The following is a 22,459-nucleotide window of genomic DNA, read 5'->3' as shown; positions in this document are numbered from 1 at the left end:
GGATGATTTCTCCATGATGAATTATAGGTGTTTCCATAAGGTTGACCCATGTAATTTACCTCTGCCATTGCAGGGTTCTCAGGATTATAAGCTTCTTCTTCAGAAGATGCCTCTTTAGTACTGTTGGATGCATTTTGCCATCCATTCAGACTTTGAGAAATCATGTTGACTTGCTGAGTCAATATTTTGTTCTGAGCCAATATGGCATTCAAAGCATCAATTTCAAGAACTCCCTTCCTCTGAGGTATCCCATTACTCACAGAATTCCTCTCATAAGTGTACATGAACTGGTTATTTGCAACCATGTCAATGAGTTCTTGAGCTTCTGCAGGCATTTTCTTTAGGTGAATGGATCTACCTGCAGAATGGTCCAGTGACATCTTAAAGAATTCAGATAGACCATAATAGAATATATCTAGAATAGTCCACTCTGAAAGCATGTCAGAAGGACACCTTTTGGTCATCTGCTTGTATCTTTCCCAAGCTTCATAGAGGGATTCACCATCTTTTTGTTTGAAAGTCTGAACATCCACTCTAAGCTTGCTCAGCTTTTGAGGAGAAAAGAACTTGGCCAAGAAGGCCATGACCAGCTTATCCCATGAGTTCAGGCTATCTTTAGGCTGTGAGTCCAACCATGTTCTAGCTCTGTCTCTTACAGCAAAAGGGAAAATCATGAGCCTGTAGACTTCAGGATCTACTCCATTAGTCTTAACAGTCTCACAAATCTGTAAGAACTCAGTTAAAAATTGGTAGGGATCTTTTGATGGAAGTCCATGAAACTTGCAGTTCTGTTGCATTAGAGCAACCAGTTGAGGTTTCAGCTCAAAATTGTTTGCTCCAATGGTAGGGATTGAGATGCTTCTTCCATCAAACTTGGAAGTAGGTGTAGTATAATCACCAAGCATCCTCCTTGCATTTTTATTTTTGGCTGCCATCTCCTCTTCCTTTTCGAAAATTTCTGTAAGGTTGTCTCTGGATTGTTATATTTTAGCTTCTCTTAGTTTCCTCTTCAGAGTCCTTTCAGGTTCAGGATCTGCTTCAACAAGAATGTTCTTGTCCTTGCTCCTACTCATATGAAAAAGATGGAAACAGAAAATAATAATAGGGATCCTCTTTACCACAGTAGAGAGATTCCTTTATGTTAGTAGAAGAAGAAAGAAATAGAAGAAGAAAAAGGTAAGAATCCAAACACAAGGGTGAAGATAGAGTTCGAATTCTTGAGATGAAAAGAAGTGTTAGTAAATAAATAAATAAATAGAATAAGATGAGGGAGAGAGAATTTCGAAAATAAATTTTGAAAAAGAGTTAGTGATTTTTGAAAATTAAGAGAGGAAAAATAATTAAAATTAAAATTGAAAACAATTAATTAATTAAAAAAAGAATTTTAAAAGGGAGAGAGAAATTTTCGAAAATTAGAGAGGGAAAAGTAGTTAGGTGGTTTTGAAAAAGATAAGAAACAAACAAAAAGTCAATTAGTTAGTTGAAAAAATTTAAAAATCAATTTTAAAAAAAGATAAGAAGTTAGAAAAGATATTTTGAAATCAAATTTTTGAAAAAGATATTATTTGAAAAGATATGATTAAAACGATATTTTGAAAAATATTTTATTTTTAAAATTAAAATTGATTACTTGACTAACAAGAAACTAAAAGATATGATTCTAGAATTTAAAGATTGAACCTTTCTTAACAAGAAAGTAACAACTTCAAATTTTTGAATCAATCACATTAATTGTTAGCAAAGTTTTGAAAACTTGAAATAAAATTAAGAAGAGAATTTTAAAAAAATGTTTTCAAATTTTCGAAAATCATAAGAAAAATGAAAAAGATTTGACATTTGAAAAAGTTTTTGAAAAGATAATATTTTTAAAATTGAAAATTTGACTTGACTTACAAGAAACAACTAATTTTAAAATTTTTTTGACTAAATCAACTCAAATCTTCGAAATTCTGAGAGAAATAAGGAAAATATATTTTTTATTTTTGAATTTTTAATGATGAGAGAGATAAACAACGAAAATGACTCACAGTATGAAAATTATGAATCAAAACACATGATGCATGCAAGAACACTATGAATGTCAAGATGAACACCAAGAACACTTTGAATGTCAAGATGAACATCAAGACTTATTTTTGAAATATTTTCAAGAAAAGAAAACATGCAAGACACTATGGATTAAAAAATGCATATGAGAAACAACAAAAAGCACAAAACAAGAAAATATCAAGATCAAACAAGAAGACTTACCAAGAATAACTTGAAGATCATGAAGAACACATGCATGAATTTTCGAAAAATGCAAAAATTTTTTAAGACATGCAATTGACACCAAACTTAAAACATGACACAAGACTCAAACAAGAATCACAAAATATTTTTGGTTTTGATGATTTTATGATTTTTTTGTATTTTCTTTTATTTTTTTTCGAAAAACATATAGGAAAAAGAAAATAAGAAATTCAAAATTTTTAAGAAGAATTCCAGGAATCTTTCAATGTTAGTCTAAAGCTCTGGTCCAAGAATTAGACATGGCTTAATAGCCAACCAAGCTTCAGCAGGGCATTACATGCATTGTGGTGATTAGTTGAAGCCTCAGTCCAAAAGAATTTAGACATGACTTTACAGCCAGCCAGGCTTCAACATGCTTCATGAAACTCTAGAATCCATTCTTAAGAATTTTGAAAAATTTTCGAAAACAGGTGAGAAAATTTTTTTTTTTGAAAGATTTTTGAAAAATTTTTGAAAGTAAAATTACCTAATCTGAGCAATAAGATGAACCGTCAGTTGTCCAAACTTGAACAATCCCCGGCAACGGTGCCAAAAACTTGGTGCACGAAATTGTGATCTCTAATAATGGCATTCAACTTGGTATACGCATCTACTAACTCAGCACTTTCTTCACAACTTCGCACAACTAACCAGCAAGTGCATTGGGTCGTCCAAGCAATAAACCTTACGTGAGTAAGGGTCGATCCCACGGAGATTGTTGGTATGAAGCAAGCTATGGTCATCTTGTAAATCTCAGTTAGGCGGATAATAAATGGTTATGGAGTTTTCGAACAATAATAAATAAAACATAAAATAAAGATAGAAATACTTATGTAAATCATTGGTGAGAATTTCAGACAAGTTTATGGAGATGCTTTGTCCCCGTTGGATCTCTGCTTTCCTACTGCCTTCCTTCAATCCTTCTTATTCCTTTCCATGGCAAGCTGTATGTAGGGCATCACCTTTGTCAATAGCTACATCCCATCCTCTCAGTGAAAATGGTCCAAATGCTCTGTCACAGCACGGCTAATCATCTGTCGGTTCTCGATCATGTTGGAATAGAATCCATTGATTTTTTTGCGTTTGTCATCAAGCCCAACAATCGCGAGTTTGAAGCTCGTCACAATCATTCAATCCCTGAATCCTACTCGAAATACCACAGATAAGGTTTAGACTTTCCGGATTCTCATGAATGCCGCCATCAATTCTAGCTTATACCACGAAGATTCTGATTAAGGAATCCAAGAGATATGCGCTCGTTCTAAGGTAGAACGGAAGTGGTTGTCAATCACGTGTTCATAAGGATGGATGATGATGAGTTTCACGGATCATCACATCCATCAGGTTGAAGTGCAACGGATATCTTGTAGAAACTCCACCGTTGAAAATACATAAGTGATGAAGGTCTAGGCATGGCCGAGAGGCCAGCCCCCATGAACGTGATCAATAGTCTCCTAAGATGAATAATAGATTAAAACTGAGACCAAAGATGTCTAATACAATAGTAAAGTTTCCTATTTATACTAGACTAGCTACTAGGGTTTACAGAAGTATGTAATTGATGTAGAAATCCACTTCCGGAGCCCACTTGGTATGTGTTTGGGCTGAGCTTGAGCTTTACATGTGCAGAGGCTTCTTTTGGAGTTGAACGCCACGTTGTAACGTGTTTTTGGCATTCAACTCTGGTTCGTGATGTGTTTCTGGCGTTTGACTCCAGAATGCAACATGGAACTGGCATTGAGCGCCAGTTTGCGTCATCTAATCTCGAATAAAGTATGGACTATTATATATTGCTGGAAAGCTCTGAATGTATACTTTCCAAAGCCATTGAGAGCGCGCCATTTGGAGTTCTGTAGCTCAAGAAAATTCATTTTGAGTGCAAGGAGGTCAGATTCCAACAGCATCAGCAGTCCTTTGTCAGCCCTCTATCAGAGTTTTGCTTAGGTCCCTCAATTCCAGCCAGAAAATACCTGAAATCACAGAAAAACACACAAACTCATAGTAAAGTCCAGAAATGTGAATTTAGCATAAAAACTAAGAAAAAATCCCTAAAAGTAGCTAGATCCTACTAAAAACTACCTAAAAACAATGCCAAAAAGCGTATAAATTATCCGCTCATCAGGTATACAATTTTTTTAGCCTAAGAATTAGGAGCAAGTAGTGTATCCTTTTGTTTGGAACTCTCTTTAACCTCTATTTACCAATCCATTCTGTCTCTAGTTGATACCTTGGTACATCACAAAATTTACAAGCAGTAGGGTCTACATATAACCATTTGAGCAATAATAAATTTTCATCGAATTTAGACGTAATTTTAAAACTAACTTATTTTCCTCGTAATGGCTCTAGGGGATGCTAGTAGTCTTGAATGGTTCTAATTCGTTACAGAGGGTAGTCCACTTATCAAAAGAATCTTGGATGTAATTTGACTCAGACTTAATACTCATAATTCTATCACAGATACACAATTTTGAGTGAACACCTCCCCTCTAAACAATAGTTATAAGGCAGATTCTAATAGATCATAAAATCTCTTTATCTTTGGCTTAGGCTCTTTTTCAATATTTTTCATATCATTAACACTGATTGCATCAAATACCATCTCATTATATCTCTCTTGGTTACCCTCCCAATTCATCTCTTCCATGTTCACTCTTCTTACCACTCGAACCCTCCTTGATTAACTCTCAAACCTATTGAAATTTGGTGTAAACCGATTGATTTCCTACTCCTCATCAACTTCTTTGTGTTTAGTCCACACCCAAAACTCATTCTTGAACCCATTATAGTAAAGGTGAAGGGTTATATCCAAAGGTCTTAACCACTTAGTGACCTAAACGGTTCCAAGTTGAAGAAATACGCAACAAACTAATCAACCCCCTTAAAACATATAAGTTTTAAATCTCTCATTGACCGTTATCCCTATCATACTTTTACAAACGATGAGTTAGAATCATTTTGCAACAAATAACCTAGAATTCAACCAACAACACAACTTATTAATTTTTTTAGACATTTTGGCAAAGTTTTGTCAACCAAATGTACTTTTTATTTGTTCACAAAGCAAACATATTTTTAAAAAATTTTAACAAAAATTCGGCAGAATTTTTCCTTAATTGAGAGACCTTCACCAAAATAATTTATCAATTTTCATAGAGAAAACAGTTGCAGGCATAAATTAAAATAAATACACATTCAACAAAACATCAAATTTTAGCCGTTTTAGTGTGCATCCTCTTATTACTCTGCAATTTTTCAGCAAATAAGGGTTTTGAGAAGGCACCACTATACAACCTTCTCCCACTTTTATCCTAAAACTCTATCCCAGAAAACATGTGTCCAGCATAAAAACTTAAATAATTTAACATATTTAGAGATAGAAAACCAACCTTAGTACTGCAGGAGTAACCCACGTATATATCAGCACGAACAACCCATGCTTAAAGTTACACAACGTTCAAATGAAAAAGAAAATCCTAAGATAGAAATAAAGTTATTAAAATGTAAAATTTAATAACATTTGTAAAATTAACTAATCTAACCGTAAAATCTTAATTAATACTAAGGTTAACTTAATTAACCTAAATTCAATTTTAAATTACTCTAACTTCAACCCTAAAGTAAATCCTAAACTAATTTATCTAACTAATTACCCTAATTAGTTATAAACAAACTTACTAACCACCTTGACTTAAACTAACTTTAATCCTAATTACTCTAAACAAAGCTAATTAATCATATATCATAATTTCACAACATAATCAAACAAAAACTTCTTTAACATATATTGGTTAGTCAAAACAAGATAATAAATATCAAAATTCAAAACTCATGTGTTTCCCAGTTCAATATCATAACCAAAACTAGCAAATAAGTAAATAAATAAATAAATAAATAAGTAATAAACCAACCAGTACTAAGCCAAGAGAAATAATGTGTCATAAACATTAACAACTACAAATTAGATAAATAGTGTAAATTTTATTACACTGAACTAATTACTGATTTACCTGGAGACAGTGTCGGGGCATAGGATTCTCTTAGTATGGTGGCAGCATGAATGGTGTAGGGGCGACAACGGTGACTGGATGACAGCGCTACTGGTTTAGGGAGGACAAGGGAGGCAGCTCTGGTGACACAGGGAGAAGCGGCAGTAGGGACACTAACGGTGGAGATGTTGGAAGCGACTATGTTTCACACAACGTGAGGGGTTTGATGTGGGCCAAACGTCGGTCCAGAATTTCTCTTAAAAAGAATCTCGTCGCAAGTATAGTTCCAAACCAACAAATGACCTGTGTTAGAGTTTACTTTGTCACAAATTCAAATTAACAAAAATCAAAAGTTTTAAATCCCAAGTCGTCTCTCAAAAGAATTGCAGTAAAGTGTGCACATCATTGGTTATCAGAATAAGAGGTTTGAAAAACAAAAGACAAAAATTTAAATGGCATGAAAGGTAAAGAGCAAACAAAGAAATTTAAGTGCTAAAGAGTTTCTTGGAAAGGATTGAGAGTTAAGATTTTCTATCCAAGTCATAAACCACAAGCATAGTAATTAAGAAGAGTTAATCCCACTTCGTCATCCCCAAATGTTTGGAGAAAGTCAAATAGGCATAATCGATCTTAATCCACAAGTCCTAGTTAACTCACTAATTAGACTTAGTGAAATACTAGTGTGAGTGAAAACAAAACCAACTAACAACCCTATATTACCAATCAATATTGGACATCAATAATTCAAGGATATCAAAGTCCTCAATTCCAAGCTAAGAATGCACAAATCTATTCTAAAAGTAGAAAATATATTTTGTCAAACACTGAGAATGCATAAAAATAAAATATGATAAATTACAAGAATTATAAAATCTATAACACCAAAACAAAAATTCAACAAGTGTTCATAAACTAAAAATGACAAAAATAAAGGAGCTAACAAGTAAAACTAAGTGGATTAAGATAATTGAATTAGAAAATATAAAGAAAACTATATTAGAGCATGCAAGATCAAAACTTAAATATAAGAAAAAACTAAGAAAAAAAACTTGAGAAATTGGAGCTTCTCTCTCTAGGAATTAACCTAAAACATGGTTCTACTCTCCTTCTATATTACTTCCTACACTACTTCTACACTACTTAGTTAATTCCCCTTGAGTTTTGCCTTCAAATGCTTCAGAAGTAAGTTGGATTGGCCCCAAAATTGGCTTGAAATCATGAGCCATGTGTTTACTTAAGTAAATCACGTGCTACAACTCGTGCATACGCATCTGCCGTGCGTACGCACAACTGACAGATTTCTAAAACTTCGTTTCTTCATTATTCCTCAACTTTTGCATGTTTTTCTCTATTTCTTCAAACTATTCTTTCCTTCTAAACTTTAAATCACTTAAATAAACATATCAAGACATCGAATGGGATGAAATTGAATTAAATTTAGCAATTTTAAAGCATAAAAGCATATTTTTCATAATTAAGCATGATTAGGAAAAATTCATAAAAATATGCAATTTCATTGAATACAAGATAAATTGACAAATTTCACTATTTTTAACCCAAAATTCATCATAAAATATGGATTTATCAACCTCCTCATACTTAAACAATAGCATGTCCTCATGCTAAACATCAAGAAAGACAAGATCAAGGGATATTCAGACTTATTAAAATGAAACTATATATATCTATTCTATTTATCTACTATTTATTTATATTCACTTGGTAAAAACAAATCAGTTTCCAAGAAAACATATAAACATAGAAGGCTAAACAATATAGCAATAAGTGCAATCTTATAAATCAATTTAAGTTCTAAAAAAAGTGTGATAACTTGCAAGATAAAAGATAATAAAAGGTGAAAACATAGAATTGGGCAATCGAACTATCCCTCACCAGATGTGTATATTCTCTAATTGCTTAAGTGTATAGGGTTGATTCACTCAATTCTCTTCTAATCTTGTTTTCTAAGACTTATTTTTCATCTAACAATCAATAATTATTCAATGTATGCATACAAGTATCATGAGGACTTTTCAAGGGTTGTAATGGGGATAGGGCCAAGGTAAGATTGCATTTGGCTAAGTGGATTAGAAATTGAATATTTGATTAACTTAAACTGCCATTTAACCTATGACAATCTATTCAACTTGGTGCACGAAATTGTGATCATCAATGGCGCCATCAACATGGTACGCTCAATTGCAATCTCAACTTTTTATCACAAATTCGCACAACTAACCAGCAAGTGCACTGGGTCGTCCAAGTAATAAACCTTACGCGAGTAAGGGTCGATCCCACGGAGATTGTTGGTATGAAGCAAGCTATGGTCATCTTGTAAATCTCAGTCAGGCAGATTCAAATGGCTATGGATGATTTATGAATAAAGCATAAAATAAAGATAGAGATACTTATGTAATTCATTGGTGAGAACTTTAGATAAGTGTATGAAGATGCTTTGTCCTTTCCGTCTCTCTGCTTTCCTACTGTCTTCATCCAATCCTTCTTACTCCTTTCCATGGCAAGCTGTATGTTGGGCATCACCGTTGTCAGTGGCTACAGTCCTGTCCTCTCAGTGAAAATGTTCAACGCGCTCTGTCACAGCACGGCTAATCATCTGTCGGTTCTCAATCAGGTTGGAATAGAATCCAGTGATTCTTTTGCATCTGTCACTAACGCCCAGCCTTCAGGAGTTTGAAGCTCATCACAGTCATTCAATCCTTGAATCCTACTCAGAATACCACAGACAAGGTTTAGACCTTCCAGATTCTCTTGAATGCCGCCATCAATTCTAGCTTATACCACGAAGATTCTGATTAAGGAATCCAAGAGATAAACATTCAAGCCTTGTTTGCTTGTAGAACGGAAGTGGTTGTCAGGCACGCGTTCATAAGTGAGAATGATGATGAGCGTCACATAATCATCACATTCATCATGTTCTTAGGTGCGAATGAATATCTTAGAACAAGAATAAGCCAAATTGAATAGAAGAACAATAGTAATTGCATTAATACTCGAGGTACAGCAGAGCTCCACACCTTAATCTATGGTGTGTAGAAACTCCACCGTTGAAAATACATAAGAACAAGGTCTAGGCATGGCCGAATGGCCAGCCTCCCAAAGAGGGTTTAATCATAAAAACATGATCAAAAGATCTAAAGATCGAAAGACCCCCCAAAACGTGATCAAAAGATTCAAAGATCTAAAGATGATCAAAGATCCAAAGATAAAAATACAATAACAAAAGGTTCTATTTGTAGAGAACTAGTAGCCTAGGGTTTACAGAAATGAGTAAATGACATAAAAATCCACTTCCGGGCCCACTTGGTGTGTGCTTGGGCTGAGCATTGAAGCTTTCATGTGTAGAGACTTTTCTTGGAGTTAAACGCCAGCTTTTGTGCCAGTTTGGGCGTTTAACTCCTATTCTTGTGCCAGTTCCGGCGTTTAACGCCGGGCAGTTTTGAGCTGATTTGGAACGCTGGTTTGGGCCATCAAATCTCAGAAAAAGTATGGACTATTATACATTACTGGAAAGCCCAGGATGTCTACTTTCCAACGCAGTTGAGAGCGCACCAATTGGGCTTCTGTAGCTTCAGAAAATCCACTTCGACTGCAGGGAGGTCAGAATCCAACAGCATCTGCAGTCCTTTTCAGCCTCTGAATCAGATTTTTGCTCAGATCCCTCAATTTCAGCCAGAAAATACCTGAAATTACAGAAAAACACACAAACTCATAGTGAAGTCCAGAAAAGTGAATTTTAACTAAAAACTAATAAAAATATAATAAAAACTAACTAAAACATACTAAAAACATACTAAAAACAATGCCAAAAAGCATATAAATTATCCGCTCATCACAACTCTAATGCAAAATCTAACTACCCATATTCATTTTTTCACACACTCATACATTCTTTCAATTCGTATCACATATGCATTTATTTCTCAAACTTTTTTTTTGGGTAATATTTGTCCCCATTTTATTATTTTTTATTTCTTTTTTTTCAATAACATAATATATACAAAAAGATTAATACATATGGTTCAACATTCAATGCATGAGTATGTTACCCAATTTTCGAAATTTTCAATAAAAATATAAAATACCCATTTTTTTCAACCAATATTTTCAAATTTTCTCACATTTAGATGATGCACACTCTCACTAGCCTAAACTAATCAAAGATCCAAATTTATGACATTTATTATTTTTTCACACAGGGATAATGTTGTGCTAAAAGTAAGAACAAAAGTGGATTAAATAGGCTCGAAATTGACTAACAAAGTTAGATAAAAGAATAAGGTCATTTGGGTAAGTGAGTTAAATCAACAATAGCCTCAATCATATAAATGCGTTCATACACCAAATATTGGACATAAAGAATCGAACAAATCAAAGATCACAATCATAGAGAGAGAATAACACACAATAATAAAGATAATAGTTAATATAATGCAACCACATATAAAGGCTCAAATCTCACTTGGTTGTGTGTTCTAGCTCTCATCTATGTTCCACAATATTTTTCAAGTAAGCTCAATAAAAAACTAGAACTCAAATCAATGGGATGCCCTATAAATAAATGTCTTGAAAATTAATTATTTTGACTAAACTTATTATGTGTGTGTGTGTGTCTTTATATATATATATATATATATATATATATATATATATATATATATATATATATATATATGATGTGATTGGATGAAAAATTAAAATCCTAGGTTCTTTTCCCATTCTCTATCGATCCAAATCATCATATGCATGTAAAAAAGTAAACTAGGTCCAGTTAGCACATTATCCAATCACAACTAAAAGTTAAAGATATATACTAACCATATTAAAGAAAGAAAAATATGCAAAACTAGCCAAAATAAAAATGTGCAATAAACTAAAGGGAAAACTAGAAAGATAACTAAAATATATACAAACCAAAATAAACTAGTGCAAAGCTAGAGAAGTACTCAACTATGTCACAACTACCCAAAGTATGCATATACTCACTTAGTTTAATGTGACTAAGATGCTTTAAAGATAAATATTCAAGTTAAAGCAACAAGCACTCAACAAGAAGCATAAGAACTTAGGCGAATAACCAAGCAATTGTGAAGTGGAAGGAGGAAAGAGAATTAACTGGATGTGCGAGTGAAATTATGAAACAAAGTCAACTAGAAATCACACTCCAATCAATAGCATGGAAAAGAGAATTAATCGCATTGCCTATTTAACCAAAAAGTATGGAAACATGGTTGCTATGTACCTAGGAAAAGAAAAAAGGTTAATTGAAAAAGAGTCAGTTGTCATGTAACATAGCGAACATGACCCTTAGAACTTGAAAATTTTTCAGAAAGATAAATATAAGCAAGCTCACATTTCAACTTCACAAATCATGCATTATGCAAAAATGAATGATTTAAAGTATGTGTAGCGCACATAATCAAGAAAATAAGAGTCAACATGTCATCAAGGAAAAAACATAAGCAATTGATGATGAATAAACAAAAAACTTTAAAACAAAGCATATTTATTATCAATGCTTTCAAACACTAATATTATAAGATTGATATGAAAAATGAAATGTTCCATGCCTTATGTAACTCAAACCAATTAAGCATAAAGAAAGTGAAGTATATGAGTTACATAGGTTAAAATATGTCAAACTTGCAATAATAGGCAAAAGAAACCTCAAACATGTAAAATGCGTAATTTTTGGTCACTTAGAGATTGAAAACAGCCACTTCAATGCATTTAGGTAAAATTCTAGGAAAACAAGCATTGAATCAAGAGATTGACCAAAATTTTTTCATTAAAGATATTTTGAGGCCATTTGATAGTCATTTGGTATGCAAGGTCACATCAACACAGAATATCATCAATAAGAACCTTGCAACACCAATTTCCAAAATGCAGCCAATGAAACAAAAGCAGCAAGGTATTTCAGCATAACAACAGTAAACAGTAATTCATGTAGCTAGACAATTAATCAATTGGGCTTAGCACATTTTCACAGCAATTTTAGCATAGTGCCAAACAATTTCATCATAATACCTCAGCCAAATTGACATCCATATCAAGAATGAAGAATACATAATAAATCAACCAATTCTAGCAGCAAATTCAGAAAAATAGTAAGAAAATAATAAATCCATCATCAATCATCAGACTCAGAATAATTCCAAACACATTACAGTAACAATGCAAAACCTATGAAACTAAATTAAACTAACAGCAACTAACAATTAACAAAAAAATCAACAAACACAATTACTAAAACTAAACTAAACTAAATTAAACTAACCAGCAAACCAATCTAACTAAACAATTAACAAAAAAATCAACTAACTAGAAAAATTAATCTAACTTAACAGAATTACTAAAACTAAACTAACCAAACAGGATTAAACTAACCCAAAAAAAATTAAGGAAAAGAAAAAATTAAACAAAACCTAGAAGTAAACAAGAACAAGGTAGAAAAGAATGGAACAACGGGCTGTGATAGAGAAGAAGATAAACGAAGAAGAAGAAGAATGGTGTGTGAATACAAATGGGGTATTCATTTTGAATTCGTGTGTACGCATCTTCCATGTGTACGCACGATTTGGAAAAATTGGAGGTTGTGTGTATGCATGATATGGATTTTTCCCCTTTTGCGTAATTATGAAATGCGCATGATTCTTGCATAAATTAATTTTTCTTCTGGTTTGGCGTCGTTCGTGCGCATAGTATTTGCACGATTCTCAACCAAAAACACTTTCATTCAGGAAAGCATATGATGCTTACGCTTACTCCATACATACGCATGAGTTGGTGAAAACTTAGGGGTGGTGCGTACACACAACATCGGGATTTGCAAGAGAGATGTGTACGCACCTTAGATGCGTACGCATGAGTTGAGCTCTGTTTTTTGCATACTTTTGCACCATACTAAACATTCCAAACACCCAATAAGTTACCAAAATGATACCAAACATTATTAAACAAGCTAATTTATAAATTAAACCTGACAAACCTTTTTAAAAAATAAATTCAAATTATTAACCAACCACTTACAAAAGAGAAAATTAGAAAATGTTACCATAATGGCGTGTCTCCCACCTAACACTTTTATTTATTATCCTTAAGTTAGACATTTTGGTGAGCTCTTGTCATGGAAGCTTGTACTTGAATTCATCCTTGTACTTCCACCAATGCTTGGATTTCAAGTATGCTTCAAAATTCCAATTGATGTGCACCAAGCTTTGATTAAATTACAAACAAGTCAAGAGCTTCCAAAGTTGATGATCCTTACTAAGTATCCTGGGATTCTAAACCTTGTTTTTCCACTTGTCTTCTAGTTGATTACTTTGGTTTCATTCGGGTGACTAGATGATGAGCGGATAATTTATACGCTTTTTGGCATTGTTTTTAGGTAATTTTTAGTAAGTTCAAGCTACTTTTAGGGATGTTTTCATTAGTTTTTATGTTAAATTCACTTTTCTAGACTTTGCTATGAGTTTGTGTGTTTTTCTGTGATTTCAGGTAATTTCTGGCTGAAATTGAGGGACTTGAGCAAAACTCTGATAGGAGGCTGACAAAGGACTCCTGATGCTGTTGGAATCTGACCTCCCTGCACTCGAAATGGATTTTCTGGAGCTACAGAACTCCATATGGCGCGCTCTCTACGGAGTTGGAAAGTAGACATCCGGAACTTTTCAGCAATATATAATAGTCCATACTTTATTTGGGAATTGATGACATAAACTGGCGCTCAACGCCAGTTCCATGTTGCTGTCTGGAGTAAAACGCCAGAAATACGTCACGACCCGGAGTTGAACGCCCAAAACATGTTACAACTTGGCGTTCAACTCCAAAAGAAGCCTCAGCTCGTGGATAGATCAAGCTCAGCCCAAACACAAACCAAATGGGCCCCGAAAGTGGATTTATGCATCAATTACTTACTCATGTAAACCCTAGTAGCTAGTCTAGTATAAATAGGATAAGTTACTATTGTATTAGACATCTTTGGTCTCAGTTTTGTTTTATTTTTCATCTTAAGAGGCTATTGATCACATTTTAGGGGGCTGGCCATTCGGCCATGCCTGAACCTTTCACTTATGTATTTTCAACGGTGGAGTTTCTGCACACCATAGATTAAGGGTGTGGAGCTCTGCTGTACCTCAAGTTTCAATACAATTACCATTACTTTCTATTCAATTCTCTTTTATTCTTATTCCAAGATATACGTTGCACTTCAAACTTGATCAATGTGATGATCTGTGACACTCATCATCATTCTTACCTATGAACGCGCGTGACTGACAACCACTTCCGTTCTACCTTAGGCCGGGCGCATATCTCTTAGATTCCCCAACAGAATCTTCATGGTATAAGCTAGATAGATGGCGGCATTCATGGGAATCCGGAAAGTCTAACCTTGTCTGTGGTATTCCGAGTAGGATTCCGGGAATCCAGAAAGTCTAACCTTGTCTGTGGTATTCCGAGTAGGATTCCGGTATTGAATGACCGTGACGAGCTTCAAACTCCTGAAGGCTGGGCGTTAGTGACAGACGCAAAAGAATCAAGGGATTCTATTCCAACCTGATTGAGAACCGACAGATGATTAGCCGTGCTGTGACAAAGCATTTGGACCATTTTCACTGAGAGGATGGGATGTAGCCATCAACAAGGGTGATGCCTCCAGACGATTAGCCATGCAGTGACAGCGCATAGGACCATTTTCCCGAGAGGATGAAAAGTAGCCATTGACGACGGTGATGCCCTACATACAGCTTGCCATGGAAAGGAGTAAGAAGGATTGGATGAATGTAATAAGAAAGTAGAAATACAAGAGGAGCATAGCATCTCCATACGCCTATCTGAAATTCCCACTATTGATTTACATAAGTATTTCTATCACTTTTTATTTTATTTATCTTTATTTATCCAATCTAATCACATTTGACTTTATGAGTCCCTTAACTGGGATTTACAAGGTGACCATAGCTTGCTTCATACCAACAATCTCTGTGGGATCGATCCTTACTCACGTAAGGTATTACTTGGATGACCCAGTACATTTGCTGGTTAAGTTGAATGGAGTTGTGTCCACACATAGCCAATAGCCATTAAATAAATCTCATGCAAATACAAAGAGGGTCACAATTTTGTCCACCAAGTTTTTGGCGCCGTTGCCGGGGATTGTTCGAGTATGGACAACTGACGGTTCATCTTGTTGCTCAGATTAGGTAATTTTCTTTTCAAAAATCTTTTTCGAAATTTTTCTTTTCTTTTTCGTTTTTTCAACTTTGTTTTCGAAAAAATTAAAAATCCAAAAAAAAAATTAATAAAATCATAAAAATCAAAAATATTTTGTGTTTCTTGTTTGAGTCTTGAGTCAATTTTTAAGTTTGGTGTCAATTGCATGTTTTTAAAATCTATACATTATTTTTTCGAAAATTCCATGCATTCATAGTGTTCTTCATGATCTTTAAGTTGTTCTTGACAAGTCTTCTTGTTTGATCTTGATGTTTTCTTGCTTTGTGTTGTTTGTTGTTTTTCATATGCATTTTTCGTTTGTTAGAGTCCATGCATTAAAGATTTCTAAGTTTGGTGTCTTGCATGTTTTCTTTGCATCAAAAATTTTTCAAAAATATGTTTTTGATGTTCATCATAATCTTCAAAGTGTTCTTGGTGTTCATCTTGACATTCATAGTGTTCTTGCATGCATTATGTGTTTGATCCAAAATTTTTATATTTTGGGTCATGTTTGTATTTTTCTCTCTCATAATTAAAAATTCAAAAAATAAAAAAATATCTTTTCCTTATTTTTCTCATAATTTTCGAAAATTTGAGTTGACTTAGTCAAAAATTTTTAAAATTAGTTATTTCTTACAAGTCAAGTCAAATTTTCAAAATTTAAAAATCTTATCTTTTCAAAATCTTTTTCAAAAATCATATCTTTTCAATTTTATCTTTGTTTTTCGAAAATTTTCAAAAAAATCTTTTTCAAATTATTTTCAAAATCTTTTTCTTATCTTTATATCAAATTTTCGAAAATTAGCTAACAATTAATGTGATTGATTCAAAAATTTGAAGTTTGTTACTTTCTTGTTAAGAAAGGTTCAATCTTTAAATTCTAGAATCATATCTTGTAGTTACTTGTTAGTTAAGTAATTAATTTTAATTTTAAAAATTAAATCTTTTTCAAACATATCTTTTTATCACATCTTCTTATCTTATCTTTTTATCATATCCTTTTCAAAATTTTATCTTTTTAAAAAATTTGATTTTAAAATATCTTATCTAACTTCTTATCTTCTTATCTTTTTAAATTTGATTTTAATATCTTTTTCAACTAACTCTTTGACTTTGTGTTTGTTTCTTATCTTTTTCAAAATCACCTAACTACTTCTCCCTCTCTAATTTTCGAAATATCTCACCCCTTTTTCAAAAATTCTTTTTAATTAATTAATTGTTTTAATTTTAATTCTATCTTACCTTTCATTTTCGAAATTACTAACACATTTTTTAAAATTATTTTCGAATTTCTCTCCCCCTCATCTCTTTCTATTTATTTTATTTATTTACTAACACTTCTCTTCATCTCTTATCACCTCCCCTATCCCTACTCTTTATACAGACTATTCATTCTTCTTCACTCTTCCCCCCTTTCTCCTTCTACTAACATAAAGGAATCTCTATACTGTGACATAGAGGATTCCTCTTTCTTTTCTTGTTTTCTTCTCTTTCATATGAGCAGGAACAAGGACAAAAGCACTCTTATTGAAACTGATCCTGAATCTGAAAGGACTCTGAAGAGGAAACTAAGAGAAGCTAAATTACAACAATCTAAAGGTAACCTTTCAGAAATATTAGAACAAGAGAAGGAGATGGCAGCCGAACCCAACAACAATAATGCAAGGAGAATGCTTGGTGACTTCATAAAACCAACGTCCAAATTTGATGGAAGAAGCATCTCCATTCTTGCCATTGGAGCCAATAATTTTGAGCTTAAGCCTTAACTAGTTGCTTTAATGCAACAGAACTGCAAGTTTTATGGACTTCCATATGAAGATCCTTACTAGTTTTTAACTGAGTTCTTGCAGATTTGTGAGACTGTTAAGACGAATGGAGTTGATCCTGAAGTCTACAGACTCATGCTTTTCCCTTTTGCTGTAAGAGACAGAGCTAGAATATGGTTGGATTCACAACCTAAGGATAGCCTGGACTCCTGGGATAAGCTGGTCACGGCTTTCTTGGATAAATTCTTTCCTCCTCAAAAGCTGAGCAAACTTAGAGTGGATGTTCAGACCTTCAAACAAAAAGATGGTGAATCCCTCTATGAAGCTTGGGAAAGATACAAGCAGTTGACCAAAAGGTGTCCATCTGACATGTTTTTAGAAGGGACCATATTAGATATATTCTATTATGGTCTATCTGAGTTTTCGAAAATGTCATTGGACCATTCTGCAGGTGGATCTATTCACCTAAAGAAAACGCCTGAAGAGGCTCAAGAACTCATTGACATGGTTGCAAATAACCAATTCATGTACACCTCTAAGAGGAATTCCGTGAATAATGGGACACCTCAGAGGAAGGGAGTTCTTGAAATTGATGCTCTGAATGCCATATTGGCTCAAAACAAAGTGTTGACTCAGCAAGTCAATATGATCTCTCAAAGTCTGAATAGATGGCAAAACGCATCCAACAGTACTAAAGAAGCAGCTTCTGAAGAAGCTTATGATCCTGAGAACCCTGCAATAGCAGAGGTAAATTACATGGGTGAACCTTATGGAAACACCTATAATTCATCATGGAGAAATCATCCAAATTTCTCAGTGAAGGATCAACAAAAGCCTCAACAAGGCTTTAACAATGGTGGACGCAATAGGCTGAGCAATAGCAAGCCTTTTCCATCATCTTCTCAACAACAGACAGAGAATTCTGAACAAAACACTTCTAATTTAGCCAATCTAGTCTCTGATCTGTCAAAGGCCACTTTCAGTTTCATGAGTGAAACAAGATCCTCCATCAGAAATCTGGAGGCACAAGTGGGCCAGCTGTGTAAGAAAGTCATTGAAACTCCTCCCAGTATTCTCCCAAGCAATACAGAAGAGAATCCAAAAGGAGAGTGCAAGGCCATTGATGTAATCAATATGGCCGAATGCACAAGGGAGGAGGAGGACGAAAATCCTAGTGAGGAAGACCTCCTGGGACGTCTCTCAAGCAAGAGGGAGTTTCCTATTAAGGATCCAAAGGAATCTGAGGCTCATATAGAGACCATAGAGATCCCATTAAATCTCCTTCTGCCATTCATGAGCTCTGAAGACTATTCTTCCTCTGAGGAGGATGAAGATGTGACTGGAGAGCAAGTTGCTCAATATTTAGGAGCTATCATGAAGCTGAATGCCAAGTTGTTTGGTAATGAGACTTGGGAAAGTGAACCTCCCTTGCTCATTAATGAACTAGACACCTGGATTCAGCAAATTTTACCTCAAAAGAGACAAGATCCTGGCAAGTTCTTAATACCTTGTACCATAGGCACCATGACCTTTGAAAAAGCTCTATGTGATCTAGGGTCAGGGATAAATCTTATGCCACTCTCTGTAATGGAGAAGCTGGGGATCATTGAGGTACAACCTGCCTTGTTCTCATTACAATTGGCAGACAAGTCATTGAGACAAGCTTATGGAATAGTAGAGGACATGTTAGTAAAGGTTGAAGGCCTTTGCATCCCTGCTAATTTCATAATCTTAGACACTAGGAAGGAAGAGGATGAATGCATCATCCTTGGAAGACCTTTCCTAGCTACAGCAGGAGCTGTGATAGACGTCAACAGAGGTGAATTAGTCCTTCAATTGAATGGAGACTACCTTGTGTTTAAGGCACATGGCCATCCCTCTGTGACAAAAGAGAGTAAGCATGAAGAGCTTCTCTCAGTTCAGAGTCAAGAAGAGCCCCCACAGTCAAACTCTAAGTTTGGTGTTGGGAGGCCACAACCAAACTCTAAGTTTGGTGTTAAGACCCCATATCCAAACTCTAAGTTTGGTGTTGGGACTATACAACATTGACCTGATCACCTTTGTGGCTCCATGAGAGCCCACTGTCAAGCTATTGACATTAAAGAAGCGCTTGTTGGGAGGCAACCCAATTTTATTTATCTAATTTTTATTTTATTTTATTTTATTTTTATTTTGTGTTTTATTAGGTACATGATCATGTGGAGTCACGAAAAAAATATAAAAATTAAAAATAGAATAAAAAACAGCAGAAGAAAAATCACACCCTGGAGGAAGGACAGACTGGCGTTCAACGCCAGTAAGGAGCATCTGGCTGGCGTTCAACGCCAGAACAGAGCATGAATCTGGCGCTGAATGCCAGAAACAAGCAACATTCTGGCGTTTGAATGCCAGGAATGTGCCTTAAGAAAAGCTGGCGCTGAACGCCAGTAACAAGCATGGAACTGGCGTTCAACGCCAGAAACATGCTACATATGGGCGTTGAACGCCTAGAACATGCTTCACATGGGCGTTGAACGCCCAGAACGTGCATCACCTCGGCGTTTAAACGCCAGAATGGTATGCAAAGGCATTTTACATGCCTATTTGGTGCAGGGATGGATTTCCTTGACACCTCAGTATCTGTGGACCCCACAGGATCAGCTCAGGATTTGTGGACCCCACAGGATCACCTCAGGATCTGTGGACCCCACAGGATCTCCACCTAACATATTCCCACCTTATCTCCTAATCCTATAACACTCTTCCCCATGTCACAGTTCCCAACAACTTCAATCTCTGAATCTCTCCTCCCAATAAACACTCTTTCCCAAATCCCTTCACCAATCACCTCAATCTCTCTTCCCCATCACTTCTTCACCACTCACATCCATCCACTCTTCCCCATAAACCCCACCTACCTTCAAAATTCAAAAACACTTTCCCACCTAAACCCACCGTAAAATGGCCGAACCTACCCTCTTCCCTTTTCCTATATAAACCCCTCCATTCCACTTCATTTTCACACAACACAACCCCCTCTTCTATACCTTGGCCGAAACCTACACTCCCCCTTCTCCTCCATATTTTCTTCTTCTTCTTCTTCTCTTCTTTCTTCTCTTGCTCAAGGGCGAGCAATATTTTAAGTTTGGTGTGGTAAAAGCATAAGCTTTTTTTTGTTTTTCCATTACCATCAATGGCACCTAAGGCCGGAGAATCCTCTAGAAAAGGAAAAGGGAAGACAAAAGCTTCCACCTCCGAGTTATGGGAGATGGAAAGATTCATCTCCAAAAGCCATCAAGACCACTTCTATGATGTTGTGGCAAGGAAGAAGGTGATCCCTGAGGTCCCTTTCAAGCTCAAGAAAAATGAGTATCCGGAGATCTGACATGAGATCCGAAGGAGAGGTTGGGAAGTCCTAACCAACCCCATGCAACAAGTCAGAATCTTAATGGTTCAAGAGTTCTATGCCAATGCATGGATCACTAGGAACCATGATCAAAGTATGAACCCGAGTCCAAAGAATTATCTCACAATGGTTCGGGGGAAATACTTAGATTTTAGTCCGGAAAATGTGAGGTTGGCGTTCCACTTGCCCATGATGCAAGGAGATGTACGCCCCTACACTAGAAGGGTTAACTTTAATCAAAGGTTAGACCAAGTCCTAATGGACATATGTGTGGAAGGAGCTCAATGGAAAAGAGACTCCAAAGGCAAGCCAGTTCAACTAAGAAGACTGGACCTCAAGCCTGTGGCTAGAGGATGGTTGGAGTTCATTCAACGCTGTATCATTCCCACTAGCAACCGATCTGAAGTTACTGTAGATCGGGCCATCATGATTCATAGCATCATGAATGGAGAGGAAGTAGAAGTTCATGAAGTCATCTCTAATAAAATCTACAAAATAGCCGAAAAGCCCTCCACCATGGCAAGGCTAGCTTTTCCTCACCTTATTTGCCATCTATGTTACTCAGCTGGAGTTATCATAGAAGGAGACATCTCCATTGAAGAGGATAAGCCCATCACCAAGAAGAGGATGGAGCAAGCAAGAGAAACCCTCCACGGATCTCAAGAGATGCATGAGGATGCTCATCATCAAGAAATCCCTGAGATGCCTCAAGGGATGCACTTTCCTCCCAACAACTATTGGGAACAACTCAACACTTCCTTAGAAGATTTGAGCCACAATGTGGAACAATTAAGGGTGGAACATCATGAGCACTCCATCATTCTCCATGAAATAAGAGAAGATCAAAGAACAATGAGGGAGGAGCAACAAAGGCAAGGAAGGGACATAGAAGAGCTTAAGGACATTGTTGGTCCTTCAAGAAGAAGACACCACTAAGGTGGATTCATTCCTTATTCTTATTTCTTTCTGTTTTTCGGTTTCTATGTTATGTTTATTTATGTTTTGTGTCTCTACTTCATGATCATTTAGTGTTTAGTAACTATGACTTAAAGTTATGAATAATTCCATTAATCCTTCACCCCTCTCAAATGAAAAATGTTTTTAAATTCAAAAGAACAAGAAGTACACGAATTTTGAATTTATCCTTGAATTTAGTCTAATTATATTGATGTGGTGACAATACTTTTTGTTTTCTGAATGAATGCTTAAACAGCGCATATTTTTTATCTTGTTGCTTATGAATGTTAAAACTGTTGGCTCTTGAAAGAATGATGAACAAAGAGAAATGTTATTGATGATCTAAAAAAATCATAAAATTGATTCTTGAAGCAAGAAATAGCAGTGAAAAACAAAAGCTTGCGAAAAAAAAATAATTGGCGAAAAAAAAATATTTAGAAAGAAAAAGAAAAAGCAAGCAGAAAAAGCCAATAGCCCTTAAAACCAAAAGGCAAGGGTAAAAAGGATCCAAGGCTTTGAGCATCAATGGATAGGAGGGCCCAAGGAAATAAAATCCAGGCCTAAGCGGCTAAACCAAGCTGTCCCTAACCATGTGCTTGTGTCATGCAGGTCCAAGTGAAAAGCTTGAGACTAAGTGGTTAAAATCGTGATCCAAAGCAAAAGAGTGTGCTTAAGAGCTCTGGACACCACTAACTGGGGACTCTAGCAAAGCTGAGTCATAATCTGAAAAGGTTCACCCAGTTATGTGTCTGTGGCATTTATGTATCCGGTGGTAATACTGGAAAACAAAGTGCTTAGGGCCACGGCCAAGACTCATAAGTAGCTGTGTTCAAGAATCAACATGCTTAACTAGGAAA

At 35.3% G+C, this 22,459-nt stretch overlaps 2 non-coding genes across 2 annotated transcripts; one reads left to right on the top strand and one right to left on the bottom strand.

Annotated features, from left to right (window-relative positions):
- Positions 1–434: 434 nt before the first annotated feature.
- LOC130937430 (small nucleolar RNA R71) lies at positions 435–542 on the top strand. The gene has a single exon (XR_009068651.1). It is a non-coding gene; the product is annotated as a small nucleolar RNA R71 (small nucleolar RNA).
- A 16,985-nt stretch (positions 543–17,527) lies between these two features.
- LOC130937969 (small nucleolar RNA R71) lies at positions 17,528–17,631 on the bottom strand. Its single transcript, XR_009069156.1, has one exon. It is a non-coding gene; the product is annotated as a small nucleolar RNA R71 (small nucleolar RNA).
- Between the last annotated feature and the right edge of the window lie 4,828 nt (positions 17,632–22,459).

Source organism: Arachis stenosperma, chromosome 6 (assembly GCF_014773155.1).
Source record: "Arachis stenosperma cultivar V10309 chromosome 6, arast.V10309.gnm1.PFL2, whole genome shotgun sequence".
In the NCBI taxonomy this organism is placed as follows: domain Eukaryota; kingdom Viridiplantae; phylum Streptophyta; class Magnoliopsida; order Fabales; family Fabaceae; genus Arachis; species Arachis stenosperma.
Note: the sequence above shows the minus strand (reverse complement) of the source record. Positions and strands in the feature narration are given on the sequence as shown.